This window comes from Acomys minous (assembly GCF_964271855.1).
Source record: "Acomys minous genome assembly, chromosome: 3".
Lineage (NCBI taxonomy): Eukaryota > Metazoa > Chordata > Mammalia > Rodentia > Muridae > Acomys > Acomys minous.
Genome location: NC_140485.1, coordinates 38,678,291 through 38,703,717, shown reverse-complemented (window position 1 = coordinate 38,703,717; position 25,427 = coordinate 38,678,291). Strand labels below are relative to the sequence as shown.

Here is a 25,427-nt window from a genome sequence, read left to right as displayed (position 1 = left end):
TTGTTGGCTTCTTACTTAACAAGATGTAAGGCTGCTTCTATTGCAGCACCGTGTGTTGACAGCTAAGATATGCTGACAGAACAAGAGGCTGAAGACATAGAGACTAGTGGTTTATAGAACTTAAACATTTTCCTATACTTATAAACCATTATGTTAGAAATGAGATAATTAAATATAAACTCAGACACACACACACACACACACACACACATGAAAGTGGAAAGACATACCAAAATGCCCATGCAACTAATTGCATTAAGAGAAAGGAGATGTAAAGGAGATACAGAAGAGGTAAGATATTCAATAATCAAAAGATGCCAAAAGGGTTTTGACTCAAGTTCAAACGCAATGAGCAAACTACACAATATAATATTTAGAGCTATAAATTTGGATGTGATTCAGGATTAAATGCTTATTTTAAATATCAACTCTAAATAGCTGCCATAAAACAAACAATCCATTTCTATGAAAACCTTTCCTCTACAAAGAGCCTATCTTTGTAGATGAAATCTTCTCCTGTTACCTATATTTTGATCACTGTCTTCCACCTAAACAAAGGGAAATTCCTTCTTTTATTCCAACTGAAGTCAGAAACTTCAAGTGGGAAAATTTCCCTGCCAGTGGTTTACAAAGGCTGATTGTCATTGTAAGGAACATAGTGTGGGAGGAGTCCAGAACACACTAAAGCAGTGCTCTCAACTTAAGGGTACAACCCCTTCGGGGGTTAAAGGACTCTCTCCTTTATTAGATCCCCTGTATATTGGATATTTACATTATGATTCATAACACTGGCAAAGTAAAAATTATATACTAGGGATAAAATGATTGTATAGTTGGGGGTCAACGCAACATGAGGTTGCAGCATCAGGAAGGTTGAGACCTATTGCACTAAAGGGTCAGATTTATTGTCACCACCAGATAACCTTGGAAAAGTAAAGACCTATAGGAAAAGAAAACTAAAGTCCCAACTCAAACACAAATATCTGATTGTTTTCAACATTCCAGGCCTAAGGGGTAGGACTTCCAAATTATCAAGAACTAGCAGTGACAGGACTATATCTCCATTTCACAGAATTAAATGACACAATATTAGAGACATCTGACTACCTTTTACCTGCTCTGGAAAAGCATACATGAAGGAGAAAGAATTTTCATTTTTAAAAAGCTTCCCACCTTTTCCAACATAACACTCTTACCATATTCCTTTTTATTTTTTTCTGCCTCCCTCCGCTATAGTAATTAAACATAATAAATAGCCTTAGTTATGTTTACTAAGTAATTACTAAGTAATAGTGAGTTGTTAGTATGAAGATATCAAGCCAATCCCCTTTTTCTCCTGATAGCTTCAACACAAACCTGTTTCTAGAGTGTAAACAGGCAGCAAGAGGAAAGAGAAGACAGAGAAACAAGAGTACAACAGAGACCAGGCCAAAGAAAAGTCAGTACTATGACATCACAGAAAGTATCTTTAAAATAGTCTTAGCATTGTTCTGGCAATAAAGCAGGAAGATGCTGGGAAAGACTCTTAAGTGACGAGGCAGGAAGGACTGATCAAATCTTGTAAGTCCAATCTGGCCAGGACTCAATGACTGTCTGCCTGAGAAATTTAACCTGCATGAGACTGGGTTTCCACTCTGAGTATTGTATGAAAGTAAGGAGACTACATTGGCCTTGGTAAGTCCAGGGTAAAAGTTAACAAATACTACTCAATTTCTTTTTCAGAATGCCTTCTTCGTTTGCCTTGATGAAGCAACAAATGTTCTGTAATTGTAAAGGAACTAAGATGTGTCTTATCTCAGTTTTCTCCACTGACTGAATTTAAAAAATGTCAATGTATTTAAATGCTCTCTACTAAGTGTTTTGTTACACTGAATTCCCATATAGATTCTTTTATAGAAAAAAAAACAATTGCTCCATTGGAAGCAGATAAATCCAACATAGACATTAACCAATTCAGTTTAGGAAATCCATTAAAACAGAGCACAGAGCTAACACCAATGCTCCCATTTGTGTTCTCCATAAGCCAACGTGGGAATCACACTGGCAAATATTTCTTTGGCATATTTCAAGATGGTAATTCAGAGAACTGCAGTCATCTGCAAACACAGGCTTAACATTCAAAGACTACCTTTCACTAGAAGAAAAGAATGTGGATCTACTCTAGTGCACAGCTCAGGCTATTGTGCCTGACATCAGCTGTCCTGATTAAGAAAGATCCTTTCACAAAGGGAAGAGATTATGGATATGACAAGCAAAGACACTCACAAGTATCTGTTACACAGAAGAGCTCATCCTCACAAGCAGCCATCTCTCTCAGTTTGCACATTCTCCCCATAACGTTCCAGAGCCTGCTACCACCTCCTGTAGCACAGAAGCCCAGCCTCTGTCCTTCTGTTTAGTTCTAAGATTAAACTATCTTGCTTGCCTGTTTCAGTCCCGTACTGCAAGCATATAGCTTCTATACTTATAATAAGTTATAACAAAAAGCATATTAAGTTTGTTTTTCTTTACCAGTCAATTGTGAGTTTATATTATAGACTCAGTCATTAAACTTATAGAAGCATCCCTAGTCTATCCTTGATAAATTTTGTATTTTATAGTCAAAAGCAATATATAATTATCTAATATAAATATATCATTCTATTTATAAAGCAATTGTGTCTTCAAAGAGATAGTTTGTAAAATCAAAGTGTGGACCAGAGTCCTAGTTTCTTATCTTTCAGTTTAGATGCTCTAAATTACAGAATGGCCACGCTGGGGTGTATACGATAACATATCTAAGTGGTCTAGACTGCTGCATATTTGGTGTTTCAACACTCATTATTTACTACCCACACAGAAAACGACACACACACACACACACACACACACACACCAGATTCTAGTATTTCTGGCATCTTATTGTCATCTCAGTGCATGATACTATTTGTTAAATACATTACAATGTCAAATTAACTCAACTGAAAATATTTTCCCACAAAATGCTATAGCTAAAATAGTCAGAAAAGACACTGAATTCTAGTATTATTGATGCTGGTAATAAAGTACTAAGCTACTTGAAATTTTCAATTTTAGGTTTAACTTAAAGCTAATTATTCATTTTCTCAAATGCTATCTTAGTCTAATAGTGCTAGTCTAACAGTCAAAGTACTACACAATCTGGTACCAATTTCACTTCTAATCACATTTTCTATAAATTTTGATTCAGTGTAATATATTTTAAATCCCCATTATGTGACATGAATGTAAGTAATTATGAGATAACATACTTTCCTAAGATGATTGTATCCTTAAAAATCCTTAATTTCCATGAGGGCTACCTATACAGTAGGAACAAAAACAAACTCAAAAAGGCGTGGACTGGACTGACCACTATCAGCATAAACCACAGATACAAGCACCACACACACAAGAAATAAAGAAATTGGGAAAACATACAATGAAATTAGTATTTCTACAATCTTTGTGATATAATAAAGACAATTAAGTCTTATAGTAACAAAAAAATAACACAACTAAAAGAGGATACTTTAACTTAGGTATAAACAGCCAAAAACTTAAGAAGGTTTCTTTGTGTGGGAAAAAATAAAAACTAGTAAAAATAGGGCTCAAGAAGCAAGATGTTAGGGACTGGATACATGATGTATTTGTTAAGGGTATTGGCAGCTCTTGAGGATGCAGGCTTGGTTCCCAGCATCCACACATCAGCTCATAAGCATCTATAACTCTAGTTCTAGGAAATCCAATGCCCTCTACAGGTACCAAGCATCGTGCACACACATACATGCAGGCAAAACACTGAAACATACAAAAAATCATTTAAAATATTTAAAAGCAGCATTACAAAAATGAAAAAAAAAAAGCAACTGGGTAGCCATCATTGATTATTACAAGACAGAATAAACAATCCTGATAAAACATACAACTGACAATAGAGCCTAAATTTCCATGAGAGGGCAAAATAAAGATGGCAGACACAGAAAGAAAGGACAATGTTAGGCTGACATTTCTGTACACTGTGAGAAGCGTGTGATGGGTGTTAACTCTGTACCACCAAATAGCTGAGTGCTGTCTAGACTCTGGGTTTGTTATTCAAATTGCTCAACACCTACATCATATTTTGTAAACATACATTTCTCTCACCTTCTGAATGGTTTAATAGAGCTAAACAACCAGTACCAGAGGCAGAAGAAGATAAGCAGGACTTCTGGCAGAGATAAGAAATCTGATCTAGCCAATGGACAGGACACTACCCAGATCTAGCCAATGGACAGGACATTCCCCACAGTTGAGTGGAGAGTGGGATATGACTTTCTCACATACTCTGGTGCCTCACCTTTGACCATGTTCCCTGGAGGGGGAGACCTGGTGGCACTCAGAGGAAGGACAGCAGGTTACCAAGAAGAGACTTGATACCCTATGAGCATATAAAGGGGGAGGAAGTCCCCCTCAGTCACAGTCATAGGGGAGGGGAGTAAGGGGAAAATGGTAGGGAAGGAAGAATGGGAGGATACAAGGGATGGGATAACCATTGAGATGTAACAAGAATAAATTAATACAAAAAAAAAAAGAAAATCTGGGAAGGAACCTGAGGCAGAAGGAGTTGCCACCCAGACTCAAAGGAAAGAACAGGTGCAGTGACAAAGATACTCAGAGGTAACATGACAGAATATAGATTACTATAAATGGGCTGATTTAAGTTATAAGAGCTAGTTTGGAACATGCCTAAGCTAAGGCCGAGCTTTCATATTAATAAAAACTCCATGTCATTATTTGGGAGCTGGTGGTCCAAAGTAAGTTCCTTTATAATTGGTGCCCAAACCTATTGGCCAGAGTCTAAAAAAGCAGAAAATGGTAGTTCCTTCTTTCTTTCCTGATTATTCAAGATGAAAATCATACTTTTGTAAGGTGTCCGCATAAAATATAGAAATAAGATTCCCTTAGTCTACTAATTTTTAAATGTCACAATATGCCAGAAATTAATTGTTTTCCCCTTGCAATTCTGACCTTATACACAAAATTGTCAAATTGTTCAATATCATAAGACAGAAGAATACAGACAGAGAAACAGAGACTAAGATTCCAGAGACCCAGTGTATTAGATAAGTTAGGGTTCCTATTGCAGTGATAAAACACCATGACCAAAATCAACCTGGGAAAGAAATAATTCATTTCACCTATTCTTCCATATCACAGTTCATCATCAAAGGCTATTCAAAGGGTCAGGAATCTGGAGAAAGACGTTTATGCAAAGTCCATAAAAAAAGAGCTGCTTGCTGATTTGTTCTTCATGGCTACTCAGTTGACTTTCTTACAGTACCCAAGACCACCAGCTCAGAGGTGGTACCACCCACAATGAAATGGGCCCTCCTACATGAATCACTAATATTAAAATAGTATGTCCTACAAGCCTGCCTTATAGACCAGTCTTATAGAGGCGTTTTTTCAATTGAAGTTCCCTCCTTTCAGATGACTCCAGCTTGTGTCAAGGCTTCATAAAACTAGACAGCATACCTTTTTAAATAACTATATACCAAGATATAATAGAAGAAATTAAAGATAAGTAATACAGAATATAGTTAAGACTAAGCTATAACTTAAAAAATATTATGAAGACATAGTAGGGGGGAAAAAGGTTGTAAAGGAAAATGTGTTCCAGTATTAATTTTAAATGCCATGAAGAAAAGATACTGGCTACAAATTAATTTGTGATATGTCACCAATTGTGAAATATATCTCAGTTTCAATTGAATAGTTCAAAAATACTAGGGAATGAATAAAAGATAGCTGAAAGAAAGCAGGGTGGCACATTAACCCTCCCATACAGGACGTAGAGGCAGCAGTAGTAAGGGGCAAAGGTCCCCCTAGACAATCAGGAGCTACATAGAGTCCATTCTGGAGAGAGGCAGGGGAAGGGAGGGGAGAGAGAGAGACAGGGTGAGCATAAGGCTCGGTGGTAAAATACCATTTCTAAGGCCTTTGGACCTTTCATCTCCAACATAAAAGAAAGAGTTGGGGGTGGGAAATTGAGAGGGAGAAGGGAGGAGAGAGAATTGATCTTAGTATATAGTTTTGCTAGAACAAATGCTCTTCTAAAACATTTCTCAGAAAAATGCCAGATTGGCTTGAACCACATGCTAAATGCTATCGTATATCTCAACAGGTACAACTGAGGATGTTAAGTTTATCAACTTGGTAGGAGTCAAGTACTGCATTTTATATTGGCACATAATTTCCATCCCTGGAAGATAACAGGAAGAACTATAGAAACAAAGTATAAAGTACCTGAAAACTCCTGGCAACTTATTTGTGAGTTTTCTTCTCTTTGTTCACATTTTCCTCACTTTTTCACTCTAGTATTTTATCATCTTGCCAGAAGATACTTGCCCCTTCAGCCAAAATATCTTCCTGTTGTTGCTAATCAATCCCTTTGCAAAATCTTGTATGTAAATAAAATACCTTCCTTCAAACAAATACAAGCCCAATGAAGAAACACTCTTCCAAATACATGTCATTTTTAATGACTTTATTAAATCAAATTACTGCAATGTAAAGGAATCAGTAATCCATTTAATTTTCTTATTAAATAAAATCCACAGTGATAGTTGGAGAGTGGGCTCTTCTGAGACAAATCAATACACTATTATTGCAGGAACTGGTTTCTGTGGAGCATAAAAGACTTCTCTTACAGACTGATAAATTAACAAGATAAAAATAAAATGAATTGTGTTGAGTATTTTTAAGGGAAAAAAGGTACCAAAAAATTAAATGCAAACAGCACAGGTTTTATAAAGGGCACTGAAGAAAGCAACATGGTAAGTATAGGTCTATTCAACACATTTTTTAAAATTCATGAAGCAAAACAAAACACTAAATTTGAAAGAACAATTAAGCAAGTTGCCAAAAGACAAAATACTTTGGTGGGATGTCAATCAGTAGCACTGAGCTGACAACTGTGCCTTAATTAATTTTGAAAGTGTTTCCAATTAGTTAGTATAGAGCACTAGAGGCTTCATGCTGCCTATGACTCAGTGCACTGACTCATCCACCGAAACTTTTCCTACACAAGAAATATCCAAGCACCCGCCAGGACGCAAGATCAAAAGGAAAGAGGGTTCACCAGCCTTCTTAGTTAAAGCCCTGTGATAAATTTAGATGGCCAGGAGGATATGAGACAACCTTCCAGAAACTTTCATCAGTCAGAAATAGCTCGAGAACTTTGATTTGTTAACAAAACAATAAATCCATTGCTTAGAAGTAAGTTTTGCAAATATATCTATAAAACTACATTTAAAGTTACATAGAGGTAATAAATAACACAACTATTAAAGCTTACCTAGTCATCATACTAAAATAGTATAAAATACATAGCTCCCTAAAATAGCAGTGGAAACAAAATTTAAACATGAGCAAAATCCTAAAACTATCAACTAATAATTTTCATGTATTGATTTCATATTTAGTTTGTTCTTAGTACAATTCAAGATAACTATGCTAGAATTAGCCCACATCTTTTAAATTGTTCTTTAAAGGAAATTCTATTTTTAAAAATGCCAACCAATAATTTAAAGTTATTTTCTTGTTTTTAACTCAAAGATTTAGTTGGTTTGTTGGTCGGTTTTATTTTGCTTTGATAGTCCCATACATAAGTACCATAGTTACATAATTTCTATCCCTCCCTTTTCACTCTCCAAGACGTCCTACTTCCTCCCACGGTCATTACCTCTTCTTTCTTGTTATATCCTTGTTTGTGTACACACGTGTGTGTGTGTGTGTGTGTGTGTGTGTGTGTGTGTGTTTCCTGTTCAGTCCATTTGGTTTTGCCCTTATGTGAAGGTGTGTAGGGCCGACTACTAAAGATTAGATAATCTATCAGGGAGTAGGAGAAGACTGATCCAAGGTAAAAGTGCCATTATTACACCCTTGGAGATATCAAGAGACACTGGTAATTGTGTTGCCTAGGCTTAACAGCTGCGGATATTGTTGATTGCTTCTCTCCTGTGACATCTTCAATAGCACTATTCAATACTATGAGAGCCATTCTTCAGGGAGAAGCCTTCTAAGTCAATTACAGTTGAATTCCTCCAAGTCTTATGTCAAAAGTATGTAGAATCTTCAGCAATAGGGTCTTACCTTCAAGTTCTGGAAGGTTAAAAAAAAAAAAGGCAATGGAAATAGTTTATATTATATGGGGAATCACTTAGAATCCTTTGACCAACAATTCAAGGAGCGGTTTCTCATTCTGGCAGTAAATTGTTTTGCTTTTGTTTTTAAAACAGTCTATAGCTCTTGTAGGGAGAATTATCATCCCATGTGTTGTAACTTTATTCAAGCTTTTTATGTTTGTGTGTCTGTGTGTGCATACACACACACTTACACACATATACATTATATATTTTTAATCAAACATAAAATATTGTGTCCCTATGACATTTCAAACATCCTTAGTGTCATTTATTCCTCTTCCTCCCTTTTTCTTTCTGTTAGCCTCTCTCCCTGCTTCTTAGTTGAACCCTCCCCCATTTCCTCCTTTAAAACAATACTTGCTTGTCCCATCAAATGTGATTTCACCTAATTCACTTTACAAAAGCACAAAGATATATAACAAAAAATTTTTGAGGTTTTTAAATACTTTGGAGTGGAAAGATTGGTTAGACACAACATGGTAAAAAAAAAAAAAAGAATAAGAGTTCATTTCCTAAAAGGAACACAAAAAGGATCCTCTTTTCAGAAAATGCAGTGTGTTGAGGAAGCCACAGACAGTCTTAACATATTGGAGAATATAGACGATCCACTGAGAGACATAGCTAACACTAAATCTAAAATAATGTAAGTTTTTATGTCCTGAGATTATTTTTCAGAACTTGACTTTATAAAAAGATAAACATTCTCTTTAACAACACTTGCTTGCATGTATGTCTAATATTCTTGATAATAAAGCAATAATACCACAATAATAGTCTTAGTCCTATGGCAATCATAGAATTATAAATTATTTTTGGGAGTAGTGCCAAGGGTTGATAAGTGCTTATAAATTGACACGGAGAAGATTATTTCTTGATATGAATTAGCCTTTTATCCTCTGAGGTTCTAATGTTAAAAGGGATATATAGGCCACTCTATCATTCTGGAAACTGCTACATTATTTGGCAGCATTATCTTTAAAGCATATCATTGATAATTTTTCAAAGTAAAATAAGGATACCTCAATACAAGGTTCAAAAGCACAAAACTCCCTTAGCATTGATAGTAAAAGATGTCTAAGACTAGGTAAGAAAACATTATTAACTTTATAATTCATATGATTTTTGGACATAGAGATCTGTTCTGAAAAATGAAATAATTTTCAAGTATAATTTAAAACAAAGTAAAAGGGCAAAGAAATGAGAATGGTAAAAAGAGATGGCAATAAAGCCAGGCAATATTTAAAAAGTATATCAAAATCAGTGGTATGACTAATCAATGGCATGATTATTACTCAAAGCATATGACAGGAAATGGTTATTCCCTTTAATAAAAGCAGTAAACAAAATAGTGAGTTCAAAAGTTACATTAGTTTTAAAGGCCCTCAGTAAGAGCTATAGAGTAACAATGAACCATGGTTCGGTAAAAAAAAAAAAAAATTAGGAATATCACCCTGATACAGTACAAGAACTGTGAAGTCCTTCATACATTTTTTTATCTGCCCCCCCCATGTTTTTTATGGATATTAAGTGACAGTTCAAAGTCATAACTTCAGAGAAGGATCTGGAGTTTAGAGATTTTATGGTACTTGCTAATGAGCATGTCTATATATTTTGACAATAAGCTAAGCAAGACATGTTGGTATATACAAATGCAACCTAATGAGCCTAATGAGAATACCTGTCTGGGTTAATTAAAAAATATTTACTGAGTCCCATTACTTAAACGATAACCTAGTACTTACTGGAGACACACTGTTTAGCTTGTTTCCCAGGCTTCTAGAGGTTGGAGCACATTAGGGACCTCATTCAATTAAATTATCACAGCAGTAGAAAAGAAGATAATAACATATCAGATCCCGATACAGATGCACCTAACTTGGAACAAAAATGTCAGTAAAGACTTTGCAAAGAGACCTGCTGTGGACCAACATAGAAGTCAGTCCAAAAGGTCTAGTCAAAGTCAACAGACTTTAATATCTCAAGCAGGCTTACCCTCCTTACCCCACTCAGTAATGATCAGGGCATGATTTTTATTGGTTAAATGAGAAGGAAAATTTAAACTCAGTTACATGACAAAAATATTGCTGTACGCTGTGGGCAATGTTCTCTGACCTTCCTGTCCTAAGTCATCAGAACTACAAGGATTTAGGCTCCTCATTTCCCCTATCCTCCACTGCAAGGAAAGCCCAATGTCAAAGCAGGCACAGCTGTGCTGATGAAAATAATACACAATAATGAATAAAAGGAGAATAATTAGATGTGAGCAGGAGCAACATCTCTATGAATTTTCTAGATAAATAATGAAAGAAATCAGAAACTTTAAGTAATACCCCCAGTTGAGGATGGCAATCCCTATGACATATTTTTAAAATTATCACCATTGAATGTTTTATTTGTTAGGAGTTAGAATCTATAATTAAACTCCGTATGCATTATCATTATAATAAGTCTCTCAGTTTACAAATTTGAGAAGATGAGCACTGAGTCAAAAAAACGCAGCCTCTCCTCAGCATAACGACCCTTATGAATAAATATTAATGCAGAGCTTCAAGCTCAAACAAATCTAATTAGATTGCTACATACAGCAGTAAAGAGACAGAATGTAAGTTCATTTATCTATTTACTTATTTTCACTTATTTGTGTGTGTGTGTCTTAAAATGCATGATGAACTGTGACATGTGCCACTGTACATGTATGGAGGACAGAGACAACTATGTGGAGCAGTTTCATTTCCTTCACCTATACATGGGCCTTGGGAATTGTGCACAGGGCACTGGGCTTTTACAGCGAGTGTTGATGAACACTGTCCCATGGTCTTAGCACAATATACAAGCTTTTACGCTCTGATGGAAGTTTTCAGGATCCTGTTAAGAACAACCAAATTCTGGCTATTATGAATAAGGCTGCTATGAACATGGTTGAGCAAATTTTCTTGCTGTGTGCTGGAGCATCTTCTGGGTATATTCCAAGGAGTGGAATAGCTGGGTCTTGAGGAAGCCCTATGCCCATTTTTCTGAGATAGCACCAGATAGATTTCCAAAGTGGTTGTACTAGTTTGCATTCCCACCAGCAATGCCTAAGTGTCCCTCAATAGAAGAATGGATAAAGAAACTGTGGTACATATACACTATGGAATACTATTCAGCTATTAAAAACAAGGAATTCCCAAAATTTGTGGATAAATGGATTGAGCTAGAAAAGATCATAATGAGTGAGTTAACCCAGAAGCAGAAAGACTCAAATGGTATATACTCACTTATATCTGCATATTAGCACAAGGGGCATGTCCCACGAAAGCCTTCACTTACCAGGAAACTAAGACAGAGGAGAGGACATTCTAGTGGGACTCTAGATGAGAGAATCATGGGAAAAAGGCAAAGTAGAAGGATCCAGAGGGTCCTAGAAGCCTACAAGGAGAACATTATGATAGGCAGATTTGGGCACAGGGGTCCCGCTCAAACTAAGGCACCAGCCAAGGACAATACAGGCAGTAAACCTTAAACCCCTACCCAGATCTAGCCAATGGACAGAACACTCTCCACAGTAAAGTGGAGAGTGGGATATTACTTTCTCACATACTCTGGTGCCTCACCTTTGACCATGTCCCCTGGAGGGGGAGACCTGGTGGCACTCAGAGGAAGGACAGCAGGTTACCAAGAAGAGACTTGATACCCTATGAACATATAGAGGGGGAGGTAATCCCCCTCAGGAACAGTCATAGGGGAGGGGAGGGGAATAAGGGGAAAATGGGAGGGAGGGAAGAATGGGAGGATACAAGGGATGGGATAACCATTGAGATGTAACAAGAATAAATTAATAAAGGAGGAAAAAAAAAAAAGAACAACCAAATTATGTGCTAGACATGAAGAAGATGCTGGAACGGTCTATAAGCAGCCATTCACCAAAGTGAATCATAAAGTCACTGGAAAACTCCTTTCACCACGGGTAAATATAAACTCAAGAGTAACTTATGAAAATCTCACACGATAAGCTCCCACAAGATGAATTTACAGGCAGCTGAAAGAGTAGAGATGCAGCTCCATGGGAAAAACCTTCCATCACCATGCATAAGAATTAGGTTTGAACCTTAGTACAGCAGTGCAAAAAAGCATAAAAATTAATTAACTGACATGATTATATCAATTAATAAAATTGGTATAACTGATTAATTTTTAAGAATATGATAAATGAAATTGATACATTCTACTTATTTAACACAGGCTAATGTTCTAATGTTAAAGAACAAGAATAAATTGGATTTTGTGAAATATATAATTTTTCTCACATAATAATACACACTTTAATATTGAAGAAAAGTAACTTAATAAAGACGTATCACCCATGCATATGATTGTGATATAATTACACAGAATTATTCAAGCGAGTTATGTGACCAGTATTACAGTGTTCTATTTAAAGACTATATCTTTTGCTATGACCTTTACAGAATATAAAAGAGGTTTCATTTTAACAACTCTGGCTTCTCTACCAGGAGATCCAAGAAGCATAACAATGCTTTTCACAGTGACTTCCATGGCAGAGCTATTTCTTCTAGGAAAGAGACTGAAACAGAATATATTTCACAGAGCCTGCAAACTTCAGGTACTACTAATATTTATTATAGATTTTATTGTACAAATGAAGCTAAAAAATGAGATCTTGTTTAAATCTGTGTATAAACGATCAATTATTTTATCGTTCTTTGACTCCACATTATAAAAACCACCTAATTCAAATAAAGCACAATTTAAACCTAATTTAAACTTAGCCTCATTAGACTATGTTTATAGCATTTACCTTTTCAAAGTGACACTTACGATTGATTAAGTTCACATGAAGTAAACTACTACCAATGAGAAAATTCTTTCAGAACAACAGAAAAAAAATATGTTTAAATCAGCCAAAGATGATTCTATTAAAAGACTGTTTAAGTCTGGAGCTGTGGGATAACTCAGCAGCTAAATCCCTTATGGCTGAAGTGGAGTGACCTCCCTGAAATCTATGAAAAGGTGAAAAGAGAGAAGCAACCGATTCCACACAGTTGTTCTCCAACCTCCCATATACATACCTTGGCATATGAGTGCAAGTGTGTGCACATACAGGTTTAATAAAATTTTAATTTTTAAAAAAAAATTATCATATTTTTAAAAATGGAATGATCATCTTAACTGACCACATTGGGATCAGTGTACTTGACTTTACTCATAAACATACATAAAAATGTAATGATTACATTTTATGCAACAGACTTATTTATAGCAAGAAAAATTAGAGAAATAAGCATTCACATGGGAAATGGTAGCTTTTGTGCTTGCATTTACATGAAGGATAAATGCCTGGAAGTATAGACAGAAAAGGCAAGCTAATTAGTGAAAAAAACTTATTGTGAAATTATACTGTTTACCAAATCTAATTAAGCATTCTCAATTAAGCCACTAATTTTTTAACCATATGAAGGAAATCAGATGACTTGAAGAAGAGTATCTTAGCACAAGAGGCAATGTAGACAAGTCACTGAGAGGGGAAGAAATTCTTACTACCTTGTACCACACTCATTTTATGTAACTGTAGACTCCTTTATATTCAGGAATCATCTTTGAAATATGATTGCCATATGATTCTCAGGCTCACATTCCTATCACACTAGTCACTGTAAAACACAACCCTTCTCCATAGGTCTCACTCACACAGTGTTCTGTGCCTTCCTTCATCCAATTTAGGAAAGCTCAATGGGGCATTCCAAAAATGTGTTCGGGTTGTGTGTAAGAAAGAACTGAGGATGCCACTGGGACTTAACAAATGAGATAAAAGAATACTAAATACCCTGGATAGCACAAATGCTTAGCCACAAGATAAATGGCCTAAATTCTGTATGAGTTGTTGTGTCTACTTATGAAGGAACAGAGGGAGCAGTTAATGTCTGAAGTAAAACAGCATTATTCATAGCATGAGATGTATTGAATTGACCTTTAATAATAGTATATATTTGTGGGGTATAGTGTTATACTAGATACATGAACCTTACAAAGCAGTTAATTACTGTGCATATCAGGCAAATTTCTATCAAGATTGCCTCCCCAATTCAAAACTTCAAGTCACGAGCAGATGAAATGGCTCAGCTGGTAATGGCACATTCTGCCAAGATCATCCACCTGGTGACTGAGTTTGATCCAGAAAACATGATGGAAAGAAAGAGCCAACTGCTGCTATATAAGTGACATATAAAAATGGATATTTAACCATGTAATTCCTTACTTTAGAACTCTTTAAGGATTCCTCATGGCTGCCAAGGAAAGGGCAAAAACAAAAAAAAAAAGCAACAGCCAAAAATAATAAATAAAAATTTAACACCCACCCTCATGAATGTTGAGGTGATTTGCCACATATTAATCTGAAAGATGATGACTTAAGTAACAAAGTGAGTCAGCTATTCCTGAGCTCTCACTAATTGTAAGGCAAGGAAAGGTGCACACATACATTCATCCACACATGCCTCTTTCAGTTAAATTAAATAAAAGATAATGGTGATTACTGATAACCAAAATACTTGATAGGAGTCCATTTTAGGCCGACTCCTGACAACACACTTAAGTCTATAAAACTTCCATATAGAAGAGTAACAAGTCACCTCAAGAAAATCAAATGTATTCAGTCAAAAGTCTTGTAAGAATAGCATTCTACATGCACAAACTTGATAATAAAAGGAGAGTTTAAAACAGTGGGTATCAACCTTCCTAATTCTGAATCCCCTTCAGTGAAATTACTTATGTTGTGATAAACTCCAACCATACAATTATTTTGTTGCTACTTCATAACTAATTTTGCTACTGTTATGAACTCTAAGGTTAATGTTTTTGGATATAGTGGGGGTTGTGAGCCTCAGGTTGAGAACCACTGGTTTAAAGGAATTAGTTACAAAGATGTGGAAAGATTAGACAAAAAAGGAGATAGTACAGACTCTCTGGAGGTCTGTTAGGAAAAAACACTGAAATCTCAAAGTCCCTAAACCTAAAGAAGCGATTACCAGAATCTAGACAAGGATAGTTATGCATATGAAGAAGGGCTTTCCTACAGAGGTATAGAGGAATTTTAGCCCAGCAACATGTCTGCTCTGTCAAGGGATTCTGTCCAAAGACCTTCTAGGTCTATGTGGTCTGCTGGGCTGCAGACACACCCTGGATTACGGTATGATGTGGCTGGAACATAGGCATGCCCTTAGTACACACCTTTAATCCAATCTATGAAGGTAAGCTTAGGTTGCAGAAAGAAGCAGCAATGTTTGAAACTGACATCTAATTCAAGGACAGACAAAGTGACAAATCAGAGAAAGATGTGACAGAATGAGTCAGTGATAGGATATGCCCAACTTTCATGAGAACAGGACAGGAAAGAGGGGCTACTTAAGAGCAATGCAAAAAGAGAGGGGGAGTTTTTACAGAGAGTTTTTTACTGTAACAGAGACAGGTTGCAGAGACAGCAAACTAGACACAGGTGAAGACAGAATGAGCCAGAGAGAATGAGAAGGAGACAGAATATTTAAATATTGCCAGAATGAGTTTGAGGCCAGGAAGAGCAATTCAGTCAGAAGCCAAGAGAAGCCAGCCAGCTTGGAGAGGAGTTTAGGCTAGAACAGCTGAGCTGAACAAGCCAGTGAGAGTTTAAAAAGAGCTAGAAAGGCTAGAGCATGGCTCTCATCGCGTCACTTCATCTGAGAAAATAAAAACAGCGTTAACACAGAGGTCCATAGAGGCTTCAGGAGAGAGTTGCCAATTCAAAGTCACACAAGGAAGGCACCCTAGACTCAGTACTACTACTTCACTCCATAAGCAGCATATCTTCTGCTGCTGTTGCCCAATAGCCTTACTGACTCAGAAGCCAAAGTCGGCTTCCCAAGACACACACAGGTGCACACAGGAAAGTAGGAAATGTGTTGGGAAAAATATTCAGACAATTTATAAAATCAACTTGTAAACAATACAAATAATCCATTGTTATTCTAAAGACCTTGAAGGAGAATATGGTTGGAGGTTTTCATTTCCCATATTAAGAACTGAAGGGTACACAAGTAAAGTGTCATTTTCAAGGTTATATCAATAACAGCAGTATAGTAAGAAGAACACAGATAAAGACCAACTCAGGTGACCATATCCATTATACTCCATGCCTCTTCATAAAATTCACATTAGTAAAATACCTAAACCTGGGGCCCAGCCAACAGAACCAACAGAGGTGAGCTGCGCACTCTCTGAATCCCATTGCCTGCCATCTGAAAGAGGCCTGTGGGCGGCCCCAGAAACATATAGTATAGAGACCTCACTTCTTATTCTATACCTGTCTGATCCACCTGAGGCACATCCATCAGAACAGAGGCCTGGAGAACCACAAGAACATTCAGGTCCACCTGAGTCACAGCTACCAGTGCTGTGGAAGAGCCCACAGCAATGGGCTCTTCTGTGAAATCCATTGTCAGGCAAAATGCTCTGCGGCACTCACTGAGGAGTCCTGCATCAGGAACATTTGGGCAACACCAAGGAAAGTCAGAAGGATAAAGGCCACGAATCAAGGACCTTTCATGAACTGGACCTAGGCCCCCTATGAAGATGTAGCTAATGGTCAGCACAGGCTTCACATGGGCCCTCTAGTCAGGGATTAGAGGCTCTCTCTGATACAGACTCTCTTGCCAGCTTCTCAATTACTTCTCTCTGATGGAGTAGCCTTACCAGGCCACAGGGGAAGAGCACATGCTCAGCCCTGATATGAACTGATAAGCTAGGGTGGATGGGAAGAGGAGCCCCCTTTTCTGAGGCATGGGGGAAGCGGGGAAGGTGAGAGGGTAGAACTGGTTGGTGAAGAGAGAGGGTCTAGGACCAAAATATAAAGTAAATTAAGTAATTAACACAATTAAAAAGAAGGAGGACAGTATAGCTCTACCATAGCCCAGCTATCCTTCTAAGCAAGGCCTGGATATCTCAACACAGCTAAAGCACAAGAAGATGACATTAAACCCAACCTTATAAAGATTATAGTGACTTTTAAAGAGGAAATGAATAGATACCTTAAATAAATACAGGAAAATACAACCAAACAGGTAGCAACCTGTAAAGAGGGAATGAGTAAATCCCTTAAAGGTATATAAAAAACATAATTGAACAGGTAAAGGAAATGAATAAAACTGTTTAAGACCTGAAAGTGTAAGGAGAATCATTAAAGAAAACATAAACTAAATCCTGGAGATGGAAAACCTAGGGGACAGACAGGAATAACAGACACAAGCATTATCAACAGAATTCAACAGATGGAAAAGAGAATCTCAGGTGTAGAACATAAAATAGAAGAAATCAATACAAGAGTCAAAAAATGTTAAAATTTTTTTTAAAAATCTGACACAAAACATCCAGGGAATCTAGAATACTATGAAAAGACTTAAGCTAAGAATAATAGAAAAAGAAGAAGGTGAAGAGTCTCAGCTCCAAGGAGCAGAACATATTTTCAACAAAATGACAAAAGACTATTTCCCCAACCTTACGGAGATGCCTATAAACATACACAAGGCCTACAGAACTCCAAAGAACTCCAGACCAGAAAAGAAAATATTCCTGCAACATAATAATCAAAACACTAAATTCACAGAAAAAAGAAGGGATATTAAAAGTTGCAAAGGGAAAGGGACAAATATCTTTAAAAGGCAGACCTATCAGAATTACACCTGACTTCTTAACAGAGACTCTAAAACCTAGAAAGGCCTGGAAAGATGTTTTACAGCCTTTGAGAGACCACAGATACCAACCTAGACTACAATACCCAGCAAAACTCTCAATCACCATAGATAAAGAAAAAAAGATATTCCAAGATAAAACCAAATTTAAACAATATCTCAGCAAACCAAGCCCTATGGAAAATACTAGAAGGAAACTCCAACCCAAGGAGGTTTACTACACCCAAGAAAATGAAGAAAATAAATAACACTGCACCAGCAAAAATAAAAACAAGTAAGTACACACAAACACAAACAGGACCAACATCAAAATAACAGGAATTAACAATCACTGGTCATTATTATCTCTCAACATCAATGGACACAATTCCCCCAATAAAAAGACACAGGCTAACAGAATGGGTATGAAAACAAAATCCATCATTCTGTTGCATACAAGAAACACACCAGAGCAACAAATTGCCTCAAATTAAGGGGCCAGAAAAAGGGTTTCCAAGCAAACAAAGCCAAGAAACAACCTGTAGTAGCCATTCTGATATAGAAAGAAATAGACTTTTAGCCAAAATTAATCAAAAGAGATGGGAAAGGACATTTCATATTCATCAAAAGAAACATCCACCAAGATGATCTCTAAATTCTGAACAACATCTACACTCTAAATGCAAGAGCAACCACTTTCATATAAGAAAGATTACCAAATATTAAATCACACATAAAAACCCAAACGTTAATAGTAGAAGATTCAACATTCTTCTCTCACCAGACAGATCACCAAAATAGAAACTAAACAGAGAAATAATGAAACTAACCAATGTTATGAATCAAATGGAACTAACAGATACCTACAGAATATTGCATCCAAACACAAAAGAATGTATCTTCTTCTCAGCACCTCATGAAACCTTCTCCAAAACTGTTCATATAGGTGGTCACAAAGCAATCCTTAAAAGATACAAGAAAAATAGAAATAATATATTATATATTATCAGACCACCAAGGATTAAAGCTGGACTTCAACAACAAGAGAAAGCCTAAAAACTCATGGAAACTGAACAACTCTATACCCATTGACCACTGGATTAGGGAGTAAAGAAAGAAAGATATTAAAGACTTCCCAAACTATCACTATTTGCAGATTATATCAGTGCCCCTAAAAATTCAACTGAGGAGCTTCTGTGGCTGATAAACACCTTCAGCAAAGAGGATGGATACAAAGCCAACTCAAAAAGATCTGTAGCTCTGCTCTATTCAAATGACAGGCAGGCTGAGGAAGAAATTAGGGAAAATACACCCTTCACAATAGCCACAAATTATAAAAAGTATCTTGGTGTAACTGTAACTAAACAAGTGAAAGACATATAAAATAAACTTCAAGTCTCTAAAGAAAGAAATAGAAGAAGATATCAGAAGATGGAAAGTGGCCCCATGTTTCTGGATTGGAAGAATCATCATACTAAAAATGTCCATCCTACGAAAGGCAATTTATACATTCAATGCAATTCCCATCGAAATTCCAAGACAGTTCGTTACAGACCTTGAAAGATCAATTCTCACCTTCATATGGAAAAACAAAACACTCAGAATAGCTAAAACAATCCTATATAATAAAAGATCTTCTAGAGGAATCTCCATTCCGGATATCAAGCGACACTAATTAAAACAGCATGGTACTGGCATATCAATAGGCTGGTTGATCAACAGAATCTAATCAACGACCCAGAAATAAGTTGACACATCTGTGGGCATTTGATTTTTGATAAAGAAGCCAAATCTATACAATGGAAAAAAGATAGCATCTTCAACAAATGGTACTGGTCTAACTTGATGGCTACATGTAGAAAAATGCAAATAGACCCACATTTATCACAATGCACAAAACTAAAGTCCAAATTGATTAAAGACCTCAACTTAAAACCAGACACCCTAAATCTGTTAAAAGAAAAAGTAGGGAAGGGCCTTTAACTCATTGGCACAGGAGACAATATCCTGAACAGAACACCAATAGCACAGGCTCTAAGATTAACAATTAATAAATGGGAGCTCATGAAACTGAAAAGCTTCTGTAAGGCAATGGAAACAGTCAACAGAATAAAACAACATCCTACAGATGGGAAAAGATCTTCTCCCACCCTACATTTGACAAAGGACTAATATCCAAAATATATAAATAACTCAAGAAATGAAACACCACCAAGAGAAATATTCCAATTTTAAAAATGGGGTACAGAGCTAAACAGAGAACAGAGGAATATTGAATAGCTGAGAAACAAAGAAATTCTCAACATCTTTAGTCATCAGGGAAATGCAAATCAAAACAGCTCTGAGATTCTATCTTACACTTATTCGAATGGCTAAGATCTAAGATTCAAGAGACAACACATGTGGGCAACGATGTGGAGAAAGGGGAACACTCCTCTATTGCTGGTGGGAATGCAAAGTTGTACAACCACTTTGGAAATCTTGTGCTATCTCAGGAAATTGGAAATAATTCTACCTCAAGACCCAGTCATACCACTCATGAGCATATATCCTAAAGAGGGTCCATCATACAAAAAGGACATTTGCTCAACTATGTTCATAGCAGCCTTGTTTATAATAGCCAGAATCTGGAAACAACCTAGATGCCCCTCCACTGAAGAATAGATAAAGAAACTATGGTTCATTTACACAATGGAGTATTATTCAGCTGTCAAAACCAAAGAAATCTTGAAACCTGCAGGCAAATGGATGGAACTAGAGACAATCATGCTGAGTGAGGTAACTGAGACCCAGAAGACACACATGGCATATTCTCACTCATAAACAGATGTTAGCCACTTAATTCAGGTTAACAACATTACAATACAGAGACTGATGTGCCAACCAAGGTGCATGTATAATGTGGACTTAGACCTTCTGCTCAGATGTAGTAGACAGGCAGCACAGTGTCCTTGTGGCTCCCACAATATGTGGAGTAGGGACTACTTCTGACATGGAGCCAGGCTTCCTAATGTTGTTCACTTCCCCTCTAGGAGGGTGGTCTTGCCAGGCCACAGAGGAGAGGTTAGAAGTAGTGCAGAGGACACTGGATAGGCTGAGGTCAGATGTCAGGAGAGGAGGGCTCCCCTTTCTACAGACCAGGAGAGGGAGGGAAAGGGGATGAGGGAGGGGATAGTGATGAGGGGGCTGCTATCAGGATGCAAAGAATTCAAACTGCAGAACAAGCAGGTAACTTATGTTGCTAATCCCACTACATGGGAACAGCTCTGAGACTGGCTGCAATACGAATGTCTATGCATAGGCAAGGCCTCATGTTGGCTGCAGGTTCCCTGTGACTTACTAGTCAAGGCCATTCTTAGTATGGCATGAAGGAAGATTTGCAAATGTCTTACTTCTGCTCGTACAATGAGCAGAGATCCAACCTTAATTGTTCTGTGCACCCCGCACAGCTTATACAATTGTAATGTTAGAACTGTATAATGCTTGTGAGAAATTATGTTTTCAGAACAAAATAACTGGACACTGATGCTGTATCAGAACTGAGAGGATTCATTCCTCTCAGCATGCTGGACACTGACATGCTGCATCCTCTACGTATGGGGACCAGGCACTTCAGTTGCTGTTACCCATCAGAACAGGACAGCATTGTAGAAAGCTTCTGATCCCAATTGGTCCAGATTGTCCCACATAGGACTCCTATTAAGACCGGAATTTCTCAACATTTAGAAACTGGACCACAAATACTACCACCGGTTTGCTTAACCATTTTTCCCAATTTGGAGACGAGGAGCTTCAAAGGTATTATTCACCCTAAATCAGCCAAAAGAAACCTTAAGAGAATGATGTCCCATTTCCTGTAAGGGGTTTTGGGTAGGTTTCTGTTTGCTCTCTTGGTATATAGATGCTTATTTTCATGAATTGGTTATAAGTTATAACTGATCTTATACAGAGAGAAAACATGGTTGGATTCAAGGACGTTTCTCTTTTCCTTTATCTTTCTTTAGTAGGTAAGGAGATAGGAGCTGAAAAGAAAGAAAGGGGATATAGAAATATAATGGGAAGATAGAACAAAAGGTAGATAATTGAATCTACTCAATTCAAGGCCTTAATTGTTACTCACAAATAATGTTATTTTTAATTCATTGGTACAGAATTTTGTATATTGATGCAAAATAAGTTTAATTCTGATACATTGGTATAGAATTCAAATCTAAGATTATTCTTCACATACATTATATATATAGGTATATGTATATATATAGGTATATATGTGTATATATGTATATGTATATAGAGGTATATATGTATATGTTATATATGTATATGTATATATATTTCTATTCTAATATGAGGTATTATACCCATCCAATTCAATTATGATACAAAGTTTACTTCCAATACCTTGAAAGTGGTGCTGCAGCCTATTTAGAATAATTAAGTAATACAAGCTAATTGCTAGTTGAACAAATCATGGTCATGTCAAACAATAGTCTAATTTTATCACAAGAATATATATCCTATGTCTAACAGATAGATATGATTCTATAGATATATAAGTTAAAATAGTTAAATAAGGTCTTCAAAAGGCTCAGAGACCTACAGAATATGGCATTTAACGATGTTTTTATTATTCTAAAGAGTCTGTGACAACAAGATAAGTTAACACCTGGCAACACCAAGCCTACCTCAAAGAAGAAGATGAGCATCAAAAAACTTCTTTATGGAGATGGCTTCAAATGCGGCAAACCAGCCACTGGGAAAATTGTCCTCATTTCTGCCACAGACAGAATTCTGCCTAGAAATGGGCAAGCTTAGATGCAGAGAGAGTCTACTGCCAAACTCTGCCAAGACAGGGTAAGAAAGTCCTCAATAGTTCCTGCCTCACAAATATGTTGGTCAGATATATTGGGCCAGAATGCTGAAAATGATGATGCTCCAACATTATAGAGAGTGTTGGGTGACTAACTGTTCAGGCAGTAAACTGTCTCAGTCATTTTTTCATTTTGAAAACTGCTAACTTGCACTTCCAGTTCACTCAGGTATTTAAGTTTTATTCCTTCTCAAGTCTCTGACAGGGTTGAAGACCAGATAGTTTACTCTTACAATTAAGCTTAGTTGGTTAGGGTTTAAGATGTTTTTAGATCTAGATAGATATTTTAAGTTAATAGAGATGAGATATGATAGATATTGATTTTCATTCAGAAGTTTAGACCCAACATGATAGGAAAGATGTTTACTTCAAGTTTGCCAAACACAAATAGCGAAATCACTCTGAATGTAACATTTATAAAATTCCTGATTGTCTCATGATTCTTCCTGCTGTATGTAGTTTATTTTATTCATGTGCAATAACATAAATGTATATGTTTTAAAAGAAACATAATAAAAAGAAACATAAAAAAGACTTCCTAGAACTTAATGAAAAGGAAGGCACGACATACCTAATCTTATGGGACCCAATAAAAAACAGTGCTACGAGGAAAGTTCATAACACTAAGTGCCTATTAAACAGACCAGAGAGATCCCATACTGGTAATTTAAAAAGCACACCTGAAATCTCTAAAGAAAAAAGAAGTGAACACATGCAAGAGGAGTAGATCACAGGACATAATCAAACACAGGACTAAAATCAATAAATTAGAAATGAAGAAATCAGTACAAAGAATCAAAAAAAACCAAGAGCTGATTCTTTGAGAAAATCAACAAGGTAGACGAACTCTTAGCCAAACTCACCAAAAGGCAGTGAGACAATACCCAAATTAACAAAATCAGAAACGAAAAGGGAGAAATAACAACAGAAATTGAGGAGACTCAAAGAATCATTAGGTACTCCTCAAAAACCTGTACTCCACAAAATTGGATAATCTAAATAAAATGGACACATTTCTAAATAGATATCACTTACCAACATTAAATCAAGATCAGGTAAATAATCTAAACATATTTATAATCTCAAAGGAAATAGAAGCAGACATTAAAAGTCTCCCAAGCAAAAACAACTAAAAGCCCAAGGCCAGATGGTTTCAGCTCAGAATTCTACCATACTTTCAAAGAACTAAAACTAATTATTTTTAGTCCTCAAATTATTCCACAAAATAGAAACAGAGGGAATATTGGCTAACTCATTCTGTGAGGCTACAGTCACCGTGATACCTAAGCCACATAAAGATCCAACAAAGAAAGAAAAATTCAGACCAATTTACCTTATTAATACTTATACAAAAAATACCACAATAAAATATTCCTAAACCGAATTGAAGAACACATCATAAACATGCTCCACCATGATTAAGTAGGCTGCATCTGAGGGATGCAGGGATGATTCGACATACAAAAATTTGTCAATGTAATATACCAAACAAATGAAGCAAAATAAAGAAAAAACACATGATCATGACATTAAATGCTTTTTTTAAAAAAGCCCTAAGGGGGGGGGGGGGAACCAGCACCACTTCATTCTAAAAGTCTTGGAGAGATTAGACATACAAGGTGCGTTCCTAAACACAATAAAGGCAATACACAGCAATCCAATAGATAAACATCAAAATAATGGGGAGAAACTTAAAGCAATTCCACTGAAATCATTCACTATCTCCAATCTATTCAATATAATACCTAAAGTTCTAGCTAGAGCAATAATACAACTAAAGGAGACCAAGGGGATACAAATAGTAAAGGAAAAAGTCACTCCTACAGCTGAGGAACACCTTCAGCAAAGTGCTGGATACAAAATTAACTCAAAAAATCGGAAGCCTTCTTGTATACAAACAATAGACTGAGCAAGAAATTAGGGAAACAACACCCTTTACAACAGCCACAAATAATATAAAATATCTTGATGTAACTCTAACCAAGCAAGTGAGAGACCTGTAAGACAAGAAAATCAAGTCTTAGAAGAACTAAAATGAAGAAGATATCAGAAGAGGGGAAGAAGTTCCATGCTCATGAATGGGTAGGATTAACAGTAAAAATGGCCATCTTACCAAAAGCAATTTACAGATTCAACGGAATTCCTATCAAAATGCCAACATAATGCTTTAGAGACATTGAAAGAACAATTCTCAACTTCATGTGGGAAAACAAAAAACCCAACTAAAACAATTTTCTAAGATAAAAGAACTTCTGGAGGTATCACTATCCCTGCCGGATTTCATGCTGTGCTACAGACAATAGTAATAAAAAGCTTCATGGTGTAGGCATAAAATCCAGCACATTGATCAATGTAATTGAATACAAGACCCAGAAATAAACTCACACACCTATGGTCATCTGATTTTTGACAAGGAAAGCAAACCCATACAAGGGAAAAAAGACAACATCTTCAACAAATGGTGCTAGTCAACTGGATGTCTGCATATAGAAGAATGCAAACAGATGCATATTTACCACCCTGAACAAAACTCAAGTCCCAAGGGATCAAAGACTTCAACATAAAACTGAAAACACTAGATCTAATAGAAGAAAAAGTGGGGGAAAGCCTTGAACTCATTGGTATTGAAGATAACTTTCTGAACAGAACGCCAACAGCTCAGGCACTAAGATCAAC

General features: G+C 36.5%; 1 protein-coding gene and 1 long non-coding RNA gene across 2 annotated transcripts in view; one reads left to right on the top strand and one right to left on the bottom strand.

Annotated features, from left to right (window-relative positions):
* METTL15 (methyltransferase 15, mitochondrial 12S rRNA N4-cytidine) overlaps positions 1 to 25,427 on the bottom strand; it is a gene marked incomplete at its 5' end in the record, with an annotated part of 168,032 nt that overhangs the window by 113,240 nt on the left and 29,365 nt on the right. The gene's annotated exons all lie outside the window — the stretch shown is intronic.
* Positions 1,037 to 23,599, top strand: LOC311594919. The gene is made up of 3 exons (XR_014778248.1): positions 1,037 to 1,674; positions 12,680 to 12,789; positions 22,520 to 23,599. It is a non-coding gene; the product is annotated as an uncharacterized lncRNA (long non-coding RNA).